Source organism: Tachyglossus aculeatus, chromosome 12, assembly GCF_015852505.1.
Source record: "Tachyglossus aculeatus isolate mTacAcu1 chromosome 12, mTacAcu1.pri, whole genome shotgun sequence".
NCBI lineage: Eukaryota > Metazoa > Chordata > Mammalia > Monotremata > Tachyglossidae > Tachyglossus > Tachyglossus aculeatus.
The window spans coordinates 22,356,829-22,377,461 of NC_052077.1; positions in this window are offsets into that span (position 1 = coordinate 22,356,829).

Here is a 20,633-nt window from a genome sequence, read left to right on the forward strand (position 1 = left end):
TATAATTTTGCAGCGATCTCTCTGAGTTTTCCTGAACCTAGATCATTTCTCTATAGGAGTCTGGCCTCCCCTTATTTTCCCCAAAGCCATCGTCACATTTCCTTCGCAGGTTCTTGTGAACACAGGCATCGCTTCAGAACCCTGGAACTCAGAGGCAGGAGTGGAGGTGTTCCCATCTGCTACATGCCTCCAATGTTTTAAATGTTTACCTTTGTCTTTGGGGGATTTGCTCCCTTGATTCTCTTATTCCAATTCATCCAAAGGCTTCCTTGTTTCCCATATCATAGCTACCTCGAGTAGATGCCTAAATGTCAGCTGCAACTTTAGGCCTTTACTCGAGGTAGATGTGATATGGAAACAAGGAAATCTTTGGATGAATTAGAATTCACCCCAACCCCCAGTCAATACATGACTAAAGCATTAAGTTATGATGAGGAATGGGAAAAAGTTCAGAGAAGAACCACCGTGATGATTATAGGATTGGAAATGGCAATTAATGAGAAAAAAATGAAAGAAATTGGAATTGCTCAGTCTACAGACTTAACGATAGTCTATCCAGGATGCTGTTTGACTGATCTAACACCACTGGAGGACAGAACAAGGGGAAATTGACTTCAAAGTCAAGATGCAGAGTTTAGATTAGATTCAGAAAGAATGTCTTGGCAGGGAGGATTATTATTAAGCACTGAAGTGGGAAACTGAGGGAGGATGTGGAATCTCCTTCTTAGAGGTCTTTTAAAACAGAATCATTTCTCATCTATCTGGGGTGGTTTAAGATGGCCCTCCCTCAAGTAAGGGTTGAGATAATCTTTCAAGGTTTCTACTGCCTTGAAAACTGTGGGCAGTGGATGGTTGCAAAGATAATTATCTGAGAAATTAGTAAATTTAGGCCAAGAAGGTGAGAGAACAGGGCTCACATGCTAGAACTTTGGCTCACTCATTTAAGATTTATAGGAGGGTGTCTAACCCTCTACTCCTTCCCTCCCTTACCCTTTAGTGTAGGCATAAAAGTCCTTAGCAACCCCTGAAACAAAGCATTCCTGTAAAATGATCTAGGCAGCAGAGCGAAGAGTTGAATGGATGGTGAAGGACTGAAGCTGGGGAAACCAGCCAAGAGGATGATAGGGCAGTCAATCAGGATTTGATGAGCACTGGGATGAATCAACCAATCAATCGATAATATTTATTGAGTACCTATTGTGTATGGTGCACTCTAGTAAGTGCTTGGGAGCATATACTAGAATTAGTAGACACGATCCCTGCCCTCAAGAAGCTTACAATCCAACTGGAGAAATATACAATAAAGATGTGTACATAAATTCTGTGGGTTTGTGAATAGTTACATGGTGTGGAAGTGCTGAAGTAGCAGGTGGGGAGATTAGGAGGTAATCAAGGAAGATTTCCTGGAGGCGATTTCAGAAATCCTTTGAAAATGGGGAGACCAGTAATCTGTCAGATGTGAAGGAGGAGGGAGTTCCAGGCAGGGGGAGTAGAAGTAGTAGCAGTGTGGCTCAGTGGAAAGACCCCGGGCCTAGGAGTCAGAGGTCATGGGTTCTAATCCCGGCTCCACCACTTATCTATTGGCTGTGTGACTTTGGGCAAGTCACTTCACTTCTCTGTGCCTCAGTTACCTCATCTGTAAAATGGGGATGAAGACTTTGAGCCCCACGTGGGACAATCTGATCACCTTGTATCCGTCCAGCGCTTAGAACAGTGCTTTGCACATAGTAAGCGCTTAACAAATACCATCATCATCAAGCACGTAGTACAGTGCTCTGCACACAGTAAGCGCTCAATAAATATGATTGAATGAACGAATGGTAGTAATAATATTTAGTAAAGGTATGCAGTGTGCAGACGGTGTGAGCAATAGGTTGGCAGCGGGAGAGATGAGAACAAGGCACTGAGAGTAGGTTAGCTTGAAAGGAACAAAGGATACCAACATTAGGGTAGTGGGAGATGAAAGTGGTAGTGGGCACCAAAGAGATAGTCTATATTCTACTGGGATGGAGGAATGCAACGATTCTAAAAGATGAGTAGAGATTGCAATATCTTTGTACAGAATCAAACCTAGAATACTGAATCATGTGCAGAATGAATACCTGCACTTAAACTGAGATTATGAAAGAGTTGGAGAAGTTTACAGAAGGCCAATCAAACTAAAAATATTCTCAAGAAAGATTTAAAAAATTGCAGGTTTTTAGCCAAAAAAAATGACATTTAAGAGTAGGAATAGGATAACTATATAAATATTGAAAGATTACTATAACAGAGGGGAAAGATCTTTTCAGATAATAGAAAAAATGGCTGGTTGACAATTTAATAAAAGGAATTAGATCATTTGGCAACTAGATGGCTAAAAGAACGTGGCAGGATTTGAATGATCATAATTCCCTCAGTGCATCTCACCTAAGGAGTATCAGATGAAGAAGAGATCAGAAATATTGATGAGATACTGTCCCTCTGGGATAGGTAAGAATGATAATTCCTCTTAAACAAGGAAACTGAGGCACAAAGTTGAGAAGGGTTCTCACCCAGGAGCAATGTCCTGATACAGACAGAATCAAAAAATGGGAATTCTGATTCCAATTCTGCTACTTGCGTCCCATTTAAACTAGAGAGAGATAACAGAGATTTGCAAACCCAGGTTAGATAGATCTGTACATAGAAAGGGTAGCAGGTTTAATGGGGAATTTCCACTGCTTCGCTCTGGGGACTGTATTACTCAAGATCTCATTTTCCACCCATCACCTATGATTAAATGCACCACCACATGCACACAGAATAATTTTTATTACAATGTAGTACTTGTGTTCTTAAGAAACCTTGTACTTATGGGGAAACTACTTTAGCATAATCACTGATTTGAAGGGACTTAATGGGTTAGGGGTTTGAGGATACTACTATGAATGGCATTTTTCTAATCCAATTATTATAATAATAATAATAATGGTATTTGTTAAGTGTTTACTATGTGCCAGGCACTGTACTAAGTGCTGGGGTGGATACAAGCAAATTGAGTTGGACACAGTACCTGTCCCACTTGGGGCTATGGTTCTGTGCATCACTGTACTTCACACCCTTGCCACTCAGTATTATTTTTAAATACTGTAAAGTTGCAAAAATGTAAAGAAATACAATGCATTTTACAGCATAGTACTATAAGGCTGAGGCAGAAGCCGGGGAAATGAAGCCGCATCAGGACTTGATCGACGCTATGTGAAAGCACCTAACCATTTTTTTCTGACTCAAATCTACCTGTCCCAGTGTTTGGGTCACTGTTCGGGCCACACAATATCTAAGACAGCCTCAGGTGGTGGGAAAAAAATGTTCCCTAATTCTTCCACTTTGTTACATCCAAATCATGTAGTAAAAACCCTGGGGTTTTACAGAAATGGCTGTGTACGCACACTGTACGAGTTCACAAGAGTGAAAAATCAACTGTTTCAGGCTAATTTATTACCAACAAAAATTTAATATAAATAGAAACAATAATGCTAATGAATTTTAACTTACAATAATGAAATAAGGTTTTCCCCTCACTCCTTATAATCAATATTTTTCTTCATGGTAAAGACTTGTTTAACTTCATTTCAGACCAGATGAAATTTAGTGAGCCATATATGACTGATAGAGATTAGAAAGCTTTTTTTTCCCTAAGATACGTCTATTTTTTTAAAAAAGAAACACGTGGATAAATTATTCATTTACAGTGAGTCCTTGGTGATTAAAAGCTGTGAGTAATAATGTCACTTTCAAAATTTTTTAAAGAGTTTAAAATAGCTTAAAAATGTGTTTTACTGTTGGTGCAATAGAATCCTTTGACTATAGCCATAATCTTGCAGCTGTTCCTAACATGAAAATAGCATTATCTTCTACAGTAAATTTGCATCAATAGGTGTTTCCTAGATTATTAATTGTGCCAGTGGTTATAGTCTGATGGTTACATACTTCCAGAAAGTAACTATATTTTCCTTCAAGTTACTTTTGGAAGCAAATGAAACCCATTTTTTGATCTGTCATTTTCCAGAAATATGATGCTGATCCATATAAAAGTGAATGTACTCCTTCAGAATGCTAAATTAGTGACCAGACACTTCAATCTGGGCAGGGTGATCATTCTTTTTAGGGATCCGTACTGCCACCTGAATGGACTAATGGGACCCATTTTTTTTTTTTTGGAGTGTGTGGGGAGGGGTGGGTGGGGGAAGGAGTGCAAGAGGGGTTGAATATTTAACCTTCTTCTTTCTCAATCAATCAATCAATCGTATTTATTGAGCGCTTACTGTGTGCAGAGCACTGTACTAGGCGCTTGGGAAGTACAAGCTCTTTTCCTCCTTCCTTTTAGTAATAATAATAATAATGATGGTATTTATTAAGCACTTACTATGTGCAAAGCACTGTTCTAAGCTCTCGGGACGTTACAAGGTGATCAGGTTGTCCCACAGGGGGCTCACAGTTTTTAATCCCCATTTTACAGATGAGGTAACTGAGGCCCAGAGAAGTTAAGTGACTTGCCCAGGGTCACACAGCTGACAATTGGTGGAGCCGGGGTTTGAACCCATGACCTCTGACTCCAAAGCCTGTACTCTTTCCAAGGAGCCACGCTGCTAAATCTGCCTTTTTCATAAGCTAATGATAGGAGGATATAGAAGCAGCAGAAACAGCAGAAGCTGCCACCTCCACTACTAAACGGGCCCATAGTTCCAGGATATCAGGACATATCATCCAACGGGGCACAGAATTCCAAGGTAAAGCTTGGAAAGACCAGTTCTGGCAGGATGGGCAGCTGCCATTGCCCAGCCTGGGTAACTGCAGCAACAATGGCGGGACAGGGGAGGTTGAGAAGCAAAGATGAAAGAAAGGTCAGTGAAAGGCATTTCAATGAATTAGTGAATTGCTACCACCCTCTTTATCATCTTAACTCACTATCTTGTCTCTCCCTCTTTTCCCCAACACTATCTCTAGTCTTTCCTCCTTTTTCCTTCCCCTTCTCTTTCTCTCTCTGACCTCCTCTCTCAGTAACTTCTTTTCTCTACCTTGCCTTTCTTTCTGTCTCTGCTTCTTTCCTTTCCTTCTTTCCTTCCAGCCTGCATACTTCACTCCTCTAATGACAGCCTACTCACTGTACCTCATTCTCTTTTATCTCATCGCCAACCTCTCGCCCAGCCCCGCCTCTGGCCTGGAATGCTCTCCCTTTTCATATCTGACAGTCAATTATTCTCCCCACCTTCAAAGCCTTATTTAAGGCATATCTTCGAGAGGACTTCCCTAAGCCCTCATTTGCTTTTCTCCCACTAACTTCTTTATCTCCCTGATTTATCACCCTGATTTGCTTCCTTTATGCCCTCCTTCCCCCCTGCCCCACAGCACTTATTTGCATATCTGTAATTTATTTATTTATATTAGTGACCAGACACCTCAATCTGGGTGGGGTGATCATTTTTTTAGGGATCCATACTGCCACCTGAATGGACTAGTGGGACCCATTTTTTTTGGAAGGGGAAGGAGAGAGGGAGGGGGCACAAGATGACCTAATCCCACTGGTGCAGTGGCATGGTGCCAGAGAGAAAAAGTGCAGGAGAGGTTGAATATTTAACCTTCTTTTCTCTCTTTTCCTCCTCCCTTTTAGTAGCAGCAGAAACAGCAGAAGCTGCCACCTCCTGCCTGAACTGGCCCATAGTTGCAGGATATCAGGGCATGCCATCCAACTGTGCAATAAACTTCCAGGAACAGCCTGGAAGTAATATATTTATATTAACGTCGGTCTCCCCCTCTAGATTGTAAGCTCGATGTGGGAAGGTAATATGTCGGATATATTGGGAAGATATCTGATATATTGTTCTCTCCCAAGCACTTAGTACAGTGCTCTGCACACAGTAAGTGCTCAATAAATACAATCCATTGTTTCCTTTTCTTCCTCTTTGCCCCAAGTCTTTCTTCCCCTTCATCAATCAATAATTGGTATTTATGGAACACATTCTATGCCAAGGACTTTACTAAGCACTTGGGAGAGTTCAATAAAGTTAATAGACACAATCCCTGATCCACTCTCAGTTCTCCCTTTTCTTTTCACCCCAACTCCACTCTGCCAGAAACCCTGGAAAACTACTGTGTAAGGAGTAGAACCTTGAAGAGTCACTTTATCTCCACCACGATTGAACATTTAACCCCCAGAGAGTGACTGAATCTACACTAACATGATTGTAAAAAAGCCCTAAAGAAATCTGCCTTTTTCATAAGCTAACGATTGGAGGATATGCTACTAATACTTTTTGTCAAAATTGTCAGCATGGATGCACTGAAGACCATTAGGTTGAGGTCACAGACACTGGATTTTTTTTTTTGTCAGACTGGTTTCACAGGTGCCTCCTGGGTGATTCAGGAATCCATGCCAATAAGTTACTCCTTCCATTTCACTGCCAATGCGCCTGGACTCTGGGCATTGCCTGCAGACCTCCTGGAGTGGCAGAAAAGTGGGGAGACTGATTCAGGGGGAGCAAAAGACCAAACAGCTAGCTGTCAATCAAGCAGACATAATGATGTCCTCCAGGAAGTCTTCACTGAGTTATTCATAACAGCCACAGCCATCCTTATTTCTGTATTTTATTCCTGTCTTCAGAAATCATATAACATAGCTATTTATTTTTATTTATATATTTATTCCTTCATTCAAATGTTTAGATAGCTATTCCATCCTGTTATATTGGCACAACTTAAAGCTTTATCTGTATTCTTCATCTGACCATTTATTTTAATGTCTATCTCACCTGCTAAGCTTCTGTAAGGTCCTCAGGGCAATGATCACATCTACTACCTTTTTTATGGTATTTGTTAACCGTTTGCTATGCATCAGGACACAGTTCATGTCCCACATGGGTCTCAGGGTCTTAATTAATCCCCATTTTACAGATGAGGGGACTGAGGCACAGATAAATGACTTGCAGCAGATAAGTGGCAGAGCCTGAATTAGAACCTAGGTCCCTCTGACTCTTAGGCCCATGCTCTATCCACTAGACTACATTGCTATTATCTCTATTGGACTCTCCTAAGTGCTCATTTCAGTGCTCTGTATCCAATAAGTGCTCAATAAATACTTCTGACTGACTGAGTTGATAGCAGTGAATGGATATCTTGCTACTGTTGTACTGTCCCAAGTGCTTTGTATGGTTTTCAGCATTTAGCAGGCACCCAATAAATATCATGAACTGAGTGACAGTGATATCAAGGGTTTGGAGCAGGCTCAGGGGGTGGGGGGAGAAAGTTGTTATATGGCTTAAGAAATATTAACCCTGTCTGCAGTCCCACTAAACTTAACTTTGTGTCAGTGGTTAGGTTTGGCCTTAATGGTTTGCATCTAAAGGATTCTCCACTCAATTAATCAATAGCATTTTTTGAGCACCAATGTGCAGTACACAGTGTTAAGTACTTGGGAGAGTACAATAGAGTTAGAAGACACTGTCCCTGTCCTCAAGAACTTTACAGTCTAGTTGGGGAGACAGACACAAAACAATTTCCAGAAAGTACAGAAAGGAAAATGGAAAACCTACCAATCCTCAACATGCAAATTTATCAGACTTTTGTCAGAGATGAGATTCAGGGGGCTTGTAGGCTTTACCAACAGAGTGACACCCTCCCATCCCCCAACAAATGATAAACTCCATTCCTCTCTCACTCTCCTATACCAGCATGTTCTATAACGAGATGAGCAGAAGGCCCCAGACATTTGCAGCCTTTGACTCGGGGCCAGCCCTGGACAGCACCAGGCCCAACACTCCTACCTTATCTCATCACCCAGGATAAAAAGTCCTGGGTCTTTTTCCAGAGACTGGGGTCTCAAAGGGGTGGTGCTCAACCTTTCTTACAAGTAGCTTCCAGAGATGATCCAGTGATCAGGTTTCTGTTAACCCCAGCTCTTCCTTCATCTTGTTTTTTTTTTGGATTCCTGGTTCCCTTCCCTGGATTGTGAGTTGGCCTCCTGAGTTTCCCCAGATGTTAACAGAGGCTTCTCTGGCTGCTTTGAACTAGGTTTCAGAGTCTTTAGCCGGCCAGGTTCACCTCTTCTTCTCTTTAGAAAGAGGGTAATCTGCTTCCTCTAAAACACATACACACATATTTACCTTCAGCTGGGGTAACCTACAGAGTCAGAAGAAGAATTTCCCACTTAGAAAATTGCTTCCAAAACAAGTGTCCGGCCTGGGGTGTGTCTGATCTGAGTTTTTCTTCCCTGATTCACTCCAGGTGGAGTCATGCAATGCTCAGATAAGGTCACACATATAAATCTTTAAAGCTCAGAGTGGTAGAATGAATAATTAAGCACATAAAGGACAAAATGCTATGGTTAAGGTATTGCATGTAGTGTGGGAATTATTGACAAGAGAACATAATGAAGCTCATAACTTTTCCAACTCCACATGCTCAATCAATCAAATGGTGGTACTTATTGAGTACTTATCTAGGTTGAAATTTATACAACCAAGCTTGGTTTGCCTCACACTCCCAAACACAGAGATTTAAACTTCAAAGCAAGCACTTGTCCTGGACATGTATTTAGACTGTAAAGTTCATTATGTGCAGGAAATGTATCTGCTAATTGTTGTATTGTACTCTCCCAAGCTTTAGTATGGTACTCTGCACATAGTAAATGCTCAATAAATACCATTGATTGACATATTAAAAGGGTGCTGAAGTATTCAGTATGTCAATCTTTTGTGAAGAATGGATTCATTTAGAAACCACATGGTTTTTTCTTCTTGTTCATCTCCACTAGTAAGTGCATAATAAAGACGATTGATCTTCACCAGAAATATTTCCATCAAAACTGGGTATCCTTATTTAAACGTTTTTCAGATGCTGCTGCTTACTGACTCATTCATTCATTCAATCGTATTTATTTAGCACTTACTGTGTGCAGAGCACTGTACTAAGCGCTTGGGAAGTACAAGTTGGCAACATATAGAGACAAGTCTACGCAACAACGGGCTCACAGTCTAGAAGGGGGAGACAGGCAACAAAACAAAACATGGCATCAAAATTGTTTAAAGTCACAATCCTCAGTATGGAACTTCATAATCCTCTGCACAATAAAGTTATCTCCTAAAAGAAGATCGTGACCAGTCATGCTAAATGATGAACAGGCAGTTGTAGTAAATTGAGTCTTAAAAAGCCCGTTTTTTTTGCACATTGCTATGGTACATGGCAGCATGAAAACAATCCAGATTCATTACATTGCCAAATAACCTCTTCTCTTTAAATTAGAATTGCAGAAGCAGTGGTCCATTTGGATAATAATCCTACTTCCTTAGTCCTAATACATTTATGCTCTCTGAGAAGTGCAAAGACACAGGTAGGTACAGATATAAACCATATCTAGTCTATTCTAGGAGAATGTTATTTTTGTTCTTTGAGCTGATCTTGGAAATTTGGCAGCAAATCCAGCCAGGTCTGGTATATTCAGACTTGTCCATGAGAGGATGTTTGCAAATGGAAATCACGTCGACAGCCACCCCATACTAACATACTCATACTCATTTTCAGCACTCCAGCATATCTAGACTGTGAGCCTGTTGTTGGGTAGGGACCGTCTCTATATGTTGCCAATTTGCACTTCCCAAGCATTTAGTACAGTGCTCTGCACACAGTAAGCACTCAATAAATAAGATTGAATGAATAAATCTATATATTTAATGGTATATTAATTTGTTCTGATGTATCATTCTGACAGATTTTCACTACTACCCATTTTTATCCTTGTTCATTGGGCTGCTGCCACTCTATGTAAATAATTTTTGTCTTGTTTCCCCCGTTTGATTGTAAGATCCTTGAGGTCAGAGAAAGGGTGTTTTGCTTTTCTTGAACTCTCCTCAGGCAGTATAGGTGCTTGGCACTCATAAAGAGTTTAATACTGTTGATTGATTGTTTCCTGATGAGTCTAGTCGAGTTACAAATCTGCTAGGAGGCCAGACTTGATGGGGCATGGCCAGATTAGCTTTGCTCTCACTGTGGCCTATGATGATTTACTAGAGTGCAATGAAAATGAAAGCTGGAAATGTCAGCAACAGTGAGAATAACGTCAACGCTATTTCCCCCAGAAGAACTGGAAGAGAAATTCTGCACGGTTACAGACACACCGACACCCTTCATTTAACTGCCTAATGGTTTTGAGGGAGCGGGTCTATCACTTCTACCGTATTGCACTCTCCTAGTCACCTAGTCCTATGCCTAGTGCATAGAAAGTGCTCAATCAATACCAGTGGCTCATTGATTGGTGTGGGGAAGTGGAAGAAAGGGGAGAGGCTTAGGGAAGAGCCATTCTGTAGATGAAATAAAGGGCTGAAGCTCCCAGTTTAAAGCATTATGGTATACTAAGTATAATCCCCCTGGATTTGATTGGCAGGGGCCCACCCTCAACTCCCAGTTCATCCCCCTCATGCCTCTCTTTAAGTAGCTGACTGTGGGGACAGTTTTATTGCTTTGATTCTTATGTCATCACCTTTTTTAAAATCTCTGTTTCATTTAATTATTCCTGACCTTTGTGAGGGAAGTTGGATTTCCCAATTGAAATCTGGAATAATAGCTTGGTGGATTATGCATCTTTGATAGTCAAACTAGCCTGCTTGGGGCTAGGAGATTTAACAGTGGAAGAGAAACTCTCACCCGCACACCCCCATACACGTAGAGCATGGGCTTTGGAGTCAGAGTTCATGGGTTCAAATCCTGGCTCTGTCAATTGTCAGCTGTGTGACTTTGGGCAAGTCACTTAACTTCTCTGTGCCTCAGTTACCTCATCTGTAAAATGGGGATTAAGATTGTGAGCCCCGCCGTGGGAAAACCTGATCACCTTGTAACCTTCCGAGTGCTTTGAATGGTGCTTTGCACATAGTAAGCACTAAACAAATGCCATTATTATTACTATTATTATTGTATAGTTATGCCTGCTGAGAAAAATTACCCATTCCATACATGGTAGCCTGTCCTCTGGCCAGTGCCCTGGTTTTATGCCAGCGTCTTTAGCCCCTCACTGAGCTTCAGTAATGAGAAGCAGCATAGCCTCATGGAAACAGCAAATGACTGGGAGTCAGAAGACCTGGGTTCTAATCCCGGCTCCACCACTTGCTTGCTGTGTTACCTTGGCCAAGTCAATTCACTTCTCTGTGCCGCTTATCTGTAAAATGGGGATTCAATACGTGCTTTCAATCAGTCATATTTATTAAGCGCTTACTGCATGCAGAGCACTACATTATGTGCTTGGGGGAGTACAGTATAGCAGACACATTACCAGCTCACAGTAAACTTCCAGTCTAGAGAGGGAGTTTTCCCTTCCCCTTAGACTGTGAGCCTGATGTGGGATGGGGATTGTGTCTGACTTGATTAACTTGTTTCTACCCAAGCATTTAGAATGATACTTGACAAATACCACAATAATAATAATTAATAATAATTATTAATACTGAAAAATTATCTATTTCATACGCATTAGCCCACTCTCTGGCCATTGCCCCAGTTTTATGTCAGAATCTTTAGCCCCCTCACTCAACTTAATTAATTATTATTAATCATAATAATAATGGTATCTCTAAAGTTCTTACTAGTAATAATAATAATAAAAAACCTTTCCCATGTTAAGACTTCTACCTATAATAACAATAACAACATTTTAAGCACTCTGTAACTGCTATTAAGTATATCTTGTCTAGATGGGCCAGTCCCAAAGTGACATATATATATAATGGCATTTATTAAGCACTTACTATATGCAAAGCACTGTTCTAAGCACTGGGGAGATTACAAGATGATCAGGTTGTCCCACAGGGGGCTCACAGTCTTAATTCCCATTTTACAGATGAGGTAACTGAGGAATAGAGAAGTTAAGTGTCTTGCCCAAAGTCACACAGCTGACAATTGGCAGAGCCGGGATTTGAACCCATGACCTCTGACTCCAAAGCCTGGGCTCTTTCCACTGAGCCACTGCCAGCTGTCACCCAGGTGACAATAGTCCAGGTCTCACCCGGGGGACAACAGGTCTGAAAATGCTCCAAACATCAGTAGTAAGACAAGAAGTCTTATAGAATGCTAATTACCTTCACACGGCAATGACAAGTATAAACAGGTATAGGCCCAACCTGGTCTTTAAATCAGTTTCCAGGGCAAAGAGAGCTTTTGCTCAGGTAGGTAATGTGGGAATGAAGTTTCAACAGACTCCCAGTGTTTAGCTTTTCCCCACCCCCTTCCCCTTGAAGCAAACACTCCTTATTAGTGAGAATATTATTTATAGCATACAAGGTAGGCTGGCAAAAGTTTTACCATCCTTCTGCTGGGTCGAATAAGCTTCAGCCTCCTTTTTCAGAAGTTAGCAAATCTACTGATTTAATGCCTTGTGTGCCTGGCTGTGATTTACAACAGTGAAGATGTTTGATGGCATTCATGTTCTGCCTAATGTTAGGGGCCAAAAGCACAAAGAAGGAAAGCTGAATGGACTTTTCCTCTTTTTGAATGATGCACTGAAAATCCCTCTTCTCTTCTTCCAATCTATCCCTGTCCCTTTTTCAGGAATAGTATAAATCATAAAATACCACTGGACTTTCAAGTGGCTGAGCTTTATCTGAGACCATTCTCTTTAGTCAATCCTAATACACCAAGACACTTCCTACTTTTGAATTCTCTGCCTGTCCCCCTGCTCAGCAAGTTCCTACTGCAGAAAGATTTTGATTTTAAGACCTCAAAGTATGCAAAACAAATGTAACTTCACTTTATTCATTATTATTAATAGAAACCAGAAGCACCCTGTGGTGAATTCCACATGTGAAATGACTGAACTCTGTCGGGGCCTGGGTTCATACCCCAAAACCATACTCTGAAGTGCTGGAAGCATTCTCTCACTTTACAGGAGCAAGCTAATTAGTGCCAAAGATTATTTCGTTCCCTATGGCTCACCAGAACCTTCTCAAATCTAACTTCAGAAGAGACTGAAGCCCAAATCTAATCCTCTCTTCCATTTTTTCACCAAACCCCTTCCAAGTACCTCAAAACCCTCTGTCTCCTCTACTGACCTGTGGACATCTTAACGACCTTGAAGCCACCAATTTGGCCCTATTCTGAGCACAATTGATGACAAGTCCTAGAACTCGGAATGGCTTCTTAACACGTCAGTGAGGCATGATTTCCTGGCAACTTCTATCACCTAATGAGATGCTTCCAATTAAAAATCCCCATGAAAAATCTTCCCAGAAGCTTTAGCTTGGTATCAGTAGATGACAGTTTGCTTCCACACTTAATCAAGTGATAAGACCCTACAAGATATAATATCCAAAAAAGAATGCTAATACCAGCTGATGCTGTTGCAATATGATGAAAATTCTAACACGGAGACTAGGATGTGCCTGAACGTGGCACTACATGATTTACTTGATCCTTTCAGACCTAAAAAACAAATTAAAGCCTAGCAGATGGTACCCAGCAGCACTATAAAACTGTTTGTCGTATCTATAGTTACACGTTTAAAAAAATGAAATACATTTTAACTAAGTTGTTATTGATTTTTCTGGCTTCCGAGATACAGAAGGAACTATCACCAGGGGGAGTGAAATTAGAAAGGGAGGCCTTGAAGAAGCCAATGCCAATTGGATTGTTCATCAGTTTGAAGAGGCCCTCGTGCCATGGCATTACAGCCAAGCAAGGCCAGCAACGAGAAATACTAGATTTTCAAATTGCAAGGAGAGCTGAGCAGATAGCAATACACAGAAGTCAATCCAATTCCAGGATCAATCAGTCAATCAATGGCATTTACTGGGTGCTTACTGTGTGCACAGCACTATACTAAGGGCTTGGGAAAGTACAGTAGCACAGAGTTGTAGAAACGTTCCCTGCCCACAGCAAGCTTCCAGTCTAAAGACAGACCTTACTATAAATAAGGTACAGAGATATACAGAAGCTCTGTGGGGCCGAGGGCGCCGTGAATAACAAATGCCCAAAGGGTTACAGATCCAGGGGATCTGGCCTTTCCCTCATGACAGGAAACCCCAGGTGCTCAGCATCATGACACCCCCCTTTCAGATGGTGCCTTTTAGAGAGGACCAAAGGACCAAGGGTCATTTTCAACCAGATAAGAGATGCTTCTTATTAAGATAGTTTGGCTGACAAATAATTAAGACAAATTACTAGCACACATTCACCTCAGCCACCTCATTGGTATCCGTCGTACCAGGAGAACGAAACCCGCAGTCCAGGTAATACTCAAGTGCAATTTATGACCCAACTCACCATCCTAACTACCCTAGAAGATTTTAATCCTAAACCTGTCACTACCTATTATTTTCATGAGCTTCTGGCAGCCCTACATTAAAACAGTTTATAAGTTAACGAGACCTAGGAGTGGGAGATTTATATTTCATTGAGGGAAACAATTCACTTTTTTCAGGTGCCCAAGGATACCTCAGAGCTCTCTGTGCACAAAGGGAGGGCAACAACCAAGAAGAAAGAGAACTGAGGACTCAGCTACCCACTGGTGGAATCCTGAGCTTTGGGGGCACAAGCATGTTTTTTGTCCAATCAATCAATCAATCAATGGTATTTATTGAGTGCTGACTATGTGAAGAACACTGTACTAAACGCTTGGGAGAGTATAACACAACAGAATTAGCAGACATGTTCCCTGCCCATAACGAGTTTACAGTCTAGAGGGGGAGACAGACACACCCATAATGAGCAACCTCAGCTTTGTTTGGCAAGAACAGAACCCCTTCCCCAACTTCCCCAATGCTATTCTGTGTTTGTTTCTGGTCTTTGGGAATGACAGAAAACCCCGTTCTGAAGTTAGTGAATTAAAAGCTATCCATCTGGAGATCTGAGCAGGAACAGCCAATAACATGTCATTTAAATCCTTTCTTTTATTTTCCATAGCCATATGAGTGTGAATAGGCAGAGAGCTGGGGATGGGGGTGGGGAGGCATCCAGTAACTGGGAAGAAAATGTCTTTAGGGCAGAGCTTTGGCTGAAAATAGCACAGAAGATAAATCAGTTGAAAAATTTCAATAGTTCTCAAATATACTGCAGGAGGACCTGCCCGTTCTTTAGAGAATCTTTTTCTCATTTCAAATGCATGCCAGCTGAAAATATCTTCAGAGGAAGAGCAACAGGTGGTTTCTGTGTGTCTTCCCACCCCAGCCCTATCTTTTTCTGATTACTACACGCCCAACAGATCAGGTACCCCAACCAAACTCCACCTACCACCAACAAGGCGAGAACTCGTTACAGGAGTAAAGGAGGTCGATAGTTGCCTGCTTTCAGTAATGCACAGCAAAAACGAAATTAAAGTCCTGTTCCTCCCATGAATGCATCTCAGACACAAACCCTTTTCATTTCTTTTTAAGGGAACCCATCTTCAAGTATCTCATCAAGATGAAATCCCTTCTTTACTCCATCCACATTCTCATTCTGGCACCCGACTTTTCTAAACACGAGCAGAAACTAATAGATGGTCCTTAGTTGGTTGATGGCATAGTAGTTATTTCTTCATCCATTATTTGAAGTTATAATAAACCCCCATGATTGAGACTGAAAAAGATAAGCCCACATTAATACTGTTTCTGTCACCATGATCACTGACCAAGATGAAAGTATAATACTCCAGTTGTACTTCTACTGGTGAACATAAGGAAAGCAAGTGAAAAAAGAAACTGCTTCAGCTCCTGCAGCAATATGCAAAAAAAAAAGCCCAGACCTTTCTCTTATTTTAAGGCTAGCCGTGATGTACGTCAATGATGACACAGACACTGGTGAAGAGATTCAATGCTAGAGATGCCTGTTAATTGTATTTGCAGCAGAGAGCAAAAACCTTGCCCATTCCAGATACTTGTTGTATCATTTTTAAATCAAGGCCATCTTTTTCTCAGTGGTAAACGTGAAATGTTTTTAAAGGCCAGACTTAGCATAAAATCTATTGGTTGCTATGGATACCACTTACCACACAGGACTGCACTCTGTGTTCGACTGTGTGATTTTCTCTATTCAAAGGTTCAGCATTGTCAAAAAACAAATTACTTTTTCAGTTGTTTATCTCAAAGTTCATTACGGAACAGGCAATAAGTAATAAGATATTCGTGCGCAGATAGGAGCAATATGGGGAGTCACTTGAGTACTATTTCTTAAAATTTAGTTTTTTAGAGTAATTATAGCAAAATTGGCTATTGTTAGGAAAAAAATGGATTTTGATCTTTTCTGCATATGTGAATGTGAAGTAAAGCAGGTACTTGGAAGTCTGCTCCCAACAAAATTACATGGTAATAAGGCTTTTCACACCTACGTAGCACTTAGTAACAAAGCTCTGAAAGAGAGAGAAAGGGAGTGAGAGTGAGATTTAGCTCTGATAGACTGAAACTTTGTACCTAAGGCACATTGCTTCTCTCTTTATGATAGAAAATGATGGTTCAGGACCTCCCGCTCATTGAATTATTCATGCCGTCTTTCCATCATGTATCTATAGGGGCAAAACTGGTACCACTGTTATTTTAGAAGGCACAAGTCCAACTTGCTACAACAATGCACAAAAATTCTGCTTTTCCCCAAGCAATACTCCATTTAGGTTAAACATTTGCACTTGCCAATTTCTTACTCTCCCCTTGTCTTCCCTCTTGCTATTCAGTAGAGAAACACCCCTCCTTCTCCCCCTCTCCACTACCTAACACACACACACACACACACACACACACACACACACACACTCTTTACAGTAATAGTAGTAATGGCTAGGGAAGTTTAATCACATGATGAGGGTATTCCCAAAGGATAATATGGCATCGACGAGTTTCAAGATGTTTTTGCAGTAGCATTTTGCTATAATTCCCAATCAATCAAGGGGTGCTACCATCCATTATCTTGTCACCTATTTAAGTTGCACTTTAATCCCCTCTTCAGCACTTCCTAGACACCTTGATTCTTGGGTTGTGCATGACGGATGAGAAAGAAGGCTTGGCAATAATGAAGACATCCGCTCCTGGATGTGCTCATTGATCTGGCGTATATGTAATTACATGTTTTAAATATATATTTGCTTGGGTTCACATACACTAACACACTAAGTTCACTAATATGAAAATCCATCTTGCCACAAAATTATGCCCACAGCCCAAAACTCAAATCACTGCCCATGCATAATCTAACTGGATGGAGTGTTGGTAATTACTTTGCCTACTAAAAATATAAATACAAAAAATAAAAGAGGGAGGCCATTTGAAAGACTCAAGTGCCAATGCTGATCCTGTTGATATCCAGACGTTCTTATGGAAAAGCAGTTGAGCATGATTACATGATTCAGTCCTTCACCAAAAAAAAAAATATTCAAAAGGAAATCACTTCTGAAAGAGGATTTGCTTTCTGAACTTTATGAGAATCAACTGCTTTTCCCCAATTAGGGTCTTTCTCTTTTGTGCTCAAGAACAACTCGATCAATCGATCTATGGCAATTATTGAGCGCTAACTGCCTACTAGGCCATGTACTAAGGGTTTGGGATTGTATAATAGAGTGGCTAGGCATGACCTTGGCTCTCTAGGACCTTACAATCTAATGAGGGTGGGGGAGAGAGACACAAACCTAATGTACAGGAAGGGGGAAGGAACCAAGTATAAGGCCGTCTACCTAAGTGTTATGGGGGTTGGGGGTGGGGTGAGTATCAAGGTGCTTTGGGGGTAGGGATTTATGTGCATTGGTGAGGTAGGGTCCAATGAACTAGTTTTTGGTGCATGGAAAGCAGGTGTATGTCTTGGAGATACTAGTTTGTTTCTTTTTTTTTTTAACATGGCTAGGGTGTGAGATGTCTGCATTAGGATGAGTTTCTGGTCATCTTTACATTTTGAAGTTAGTTGGATGCTAAGCCTTAAAGGCTTTTCACCTCTTGTGGCTAAGACCCAAAGTCAAGGCCTGCTGGACACAGCTGGTCTCCCCGAGCACTCTCCAACTATGTGTGGAATGTCCAAAGATGAACTAGAGGAGTCTCCCCAGGATCCAGATATGGGGGACAATACTGTAAGCTCTTTGTGAGCTGGGAATATGTCTACAAACTGTGTTATAGTGTACTCTCCCAAGTGCTTATTACAGTGCTCTGCACACAGTAACTACCTTTGATTGACAATAGACTCCGGGACCAAGACCGCCCAGCTCAGGAGTGGCCACGGCTCCTGCACCAGAGACAACAATCCTCGCATTTCTGCATCTGGCATCTCCGGGGTCTTAATCCTTCCCAGATTCCATTACCACCCTCACCCTGAGTTCCTGTCTTGCCTGTCTGTTTAATTTAGATCACAAGCCCACAGGGCAAGGACAGCACCTCAAACTTTTTTGCGCACTGCACTGCTGATGCTCAAAACATATTAAATAATCATTAACGCGGATCCCCGAAATTACACACTTCATCATTCACATTTAATAACTGTCAGTGCCTACTGGGTGGGAGCCAGCCACCTCGGCTGGCAGTGGTTCTCACTGGTACTATTGGGTGGCAGTTCATTTGCTGATGGGAAAGGAACTGAGGGCCTATTCACTAATACCAACATTAGAGTGACTGGGCACAAGCAATGTGCTAGGTGCTTTTCAGAGCTTAGATTTTCGGCTCCTGTTTAGTGGACCGGCGTTTTCAAATTTCATACCCAACAGTTGAACACATCTCCACTTCTCTCTCCCCACTCTTCTTCTACACCTTTTGAAATCCCTTCCTCTCAGTAGTGAATAGGACAGCTTGTTCTGTGGGGCTCTGTCCTAAGCCTTCAGGCACTGTATCCCGTGATACTCTTCGCCACCACCCTAAGGATCCCTAAATTTCCCTTCCTGGCATCTATTTTCTGGTCCCTGGAGTAGAGCCAATTTATAGGCCATAAATCTGAACTCCTGCCCATCTCTATCCAGCCTTGCTAGGAGTAGCTCCAAACTCCCCCAGGAATGGTGACATGGACCCGAACTATGTTTAAAGCTGCAATGGATCAGATGGAGTTGCCCCTGGAGCTGCTGGGAATTGGAGCAATGTCCCAGCTACTGCAACCTGAACAGGTTAGGGGCAGGAGGGTCATAAGGAGAGATTGCTGCTGGAGACCCGGGGGTCGGCCCCTGCCTGCTCACACCTAATTGGGGGCAGTTTAGAGCTTGCCTAGCTTAGCCCTGCCATCTCAGGACCCAGAGGTCGGTGCAGCACAAGCCGTGGTGCTCAAATTGGGCCAAGAGAATGGGTGTTTAAGGAGAACTGAGTTGGGAGAAGGAGAGGGGAAGCCAGATTTCAAGACACGACCTTCCCCCAACTCTGATGCCCAGAAAGCAGAAGCAGAGATTGGTGGAAGAGGGACTTCAGGCACCCTCTGCACCCCAATCACAACCCAACCACTTTTCCCCTTACCCCAACTGGGACTGGTCAGCCAAATGTCCTGAGAGAGGAAGGTAAGCATTCAGGGCCACTGTAAGGACCTCACACCTCCCAGCCCTGTCTCCCTTTACTCCAGCTGTTTCCTGGGTGACCACAGGGCTGTCTGAAGGTGTGGGTCCTCTCGGGCCCCCACTTCCTGCCTATCCACCTGCTCACAATCACTTCTTCAGAACCGTTTGTAATTCCTCCAGTAGTTGGAAGGGAACATTTTCTTTCTGAAGATGATCAGGATGCTGGGAAGAATTGTGATCTGATTGTTTTGAAACTACCCCAGCACTTAAATATTCTTTTATTATTCTTAGCAGTAGTAGTAGTAGTAGTAGTAGTAGTAGTAGTAGTAATAGTAGTAGTAGTAGTAGTAGTAGTAGTAGTAACTGGGCAGAGAAGGTTAAGACTGTTTACAGATTGGGAGAGTAGGGTTCTTGGGGATAAAGGGGTAGACTGCAGTTTTAGCCATATCATCTGACCTGTCACACCCTCCCTCTTCAAAGCCAACAGATGATCACTCTCCCCACCTTCAAAGTCTTATTAAAAGCACATCTCCACCAAAATGCCTTCCCCACTAAGCCCTCATTTCCTCTTCTCCCACTCCCTTCTGCATCATCCTTGTACGTGCACCCTTTATTCATTCAATCATATTTATTGAGTGCTTACTGTGTGCAGAGCACTGTACTAAGCGCTTGGGAAGTACAAGTTGGCAACATATAGAGATGGTCCCTTCCATCCTACTCGCAGCCTCTCATCACTTATGCACATAATCCATAATTTGATATTAATATCTGTCTCACCCTGTACAATGTAAGCTCCTTGTGGGCAGGGAATGTGTCTACCAACTGTTACGTTGTTCTCTCCCAAGCACTTAGTACAGTGCTCTGTACACAGTATGGGTTTAACAAATATGATTGATTGAGTGATCATCTCTTTGGCCAACACTAGTATTTATGAACTTGTTTACACCCTTCTTTGCATTCATATGCATCTGTGTGTTCAATTATTTGTTTTGACCACTTTAGCTGCAAATATTTTTATGTTTGTCTCCTAGTGAAAGCATAAGCTCTCTTTGGGCAGGGAATGATCACACTGTTATTCTGTAGTTCCCAAGCACTTAACACAGTATATTGCACCAATTGGGTGCTCAATAACTTCCAGCTCTATTATCAATACCTCGAAAACTTTTGAAGTAGAGATGGGCCAGTGCCAAGATGTTCTAAACACTTTCTGCTTTTTCCC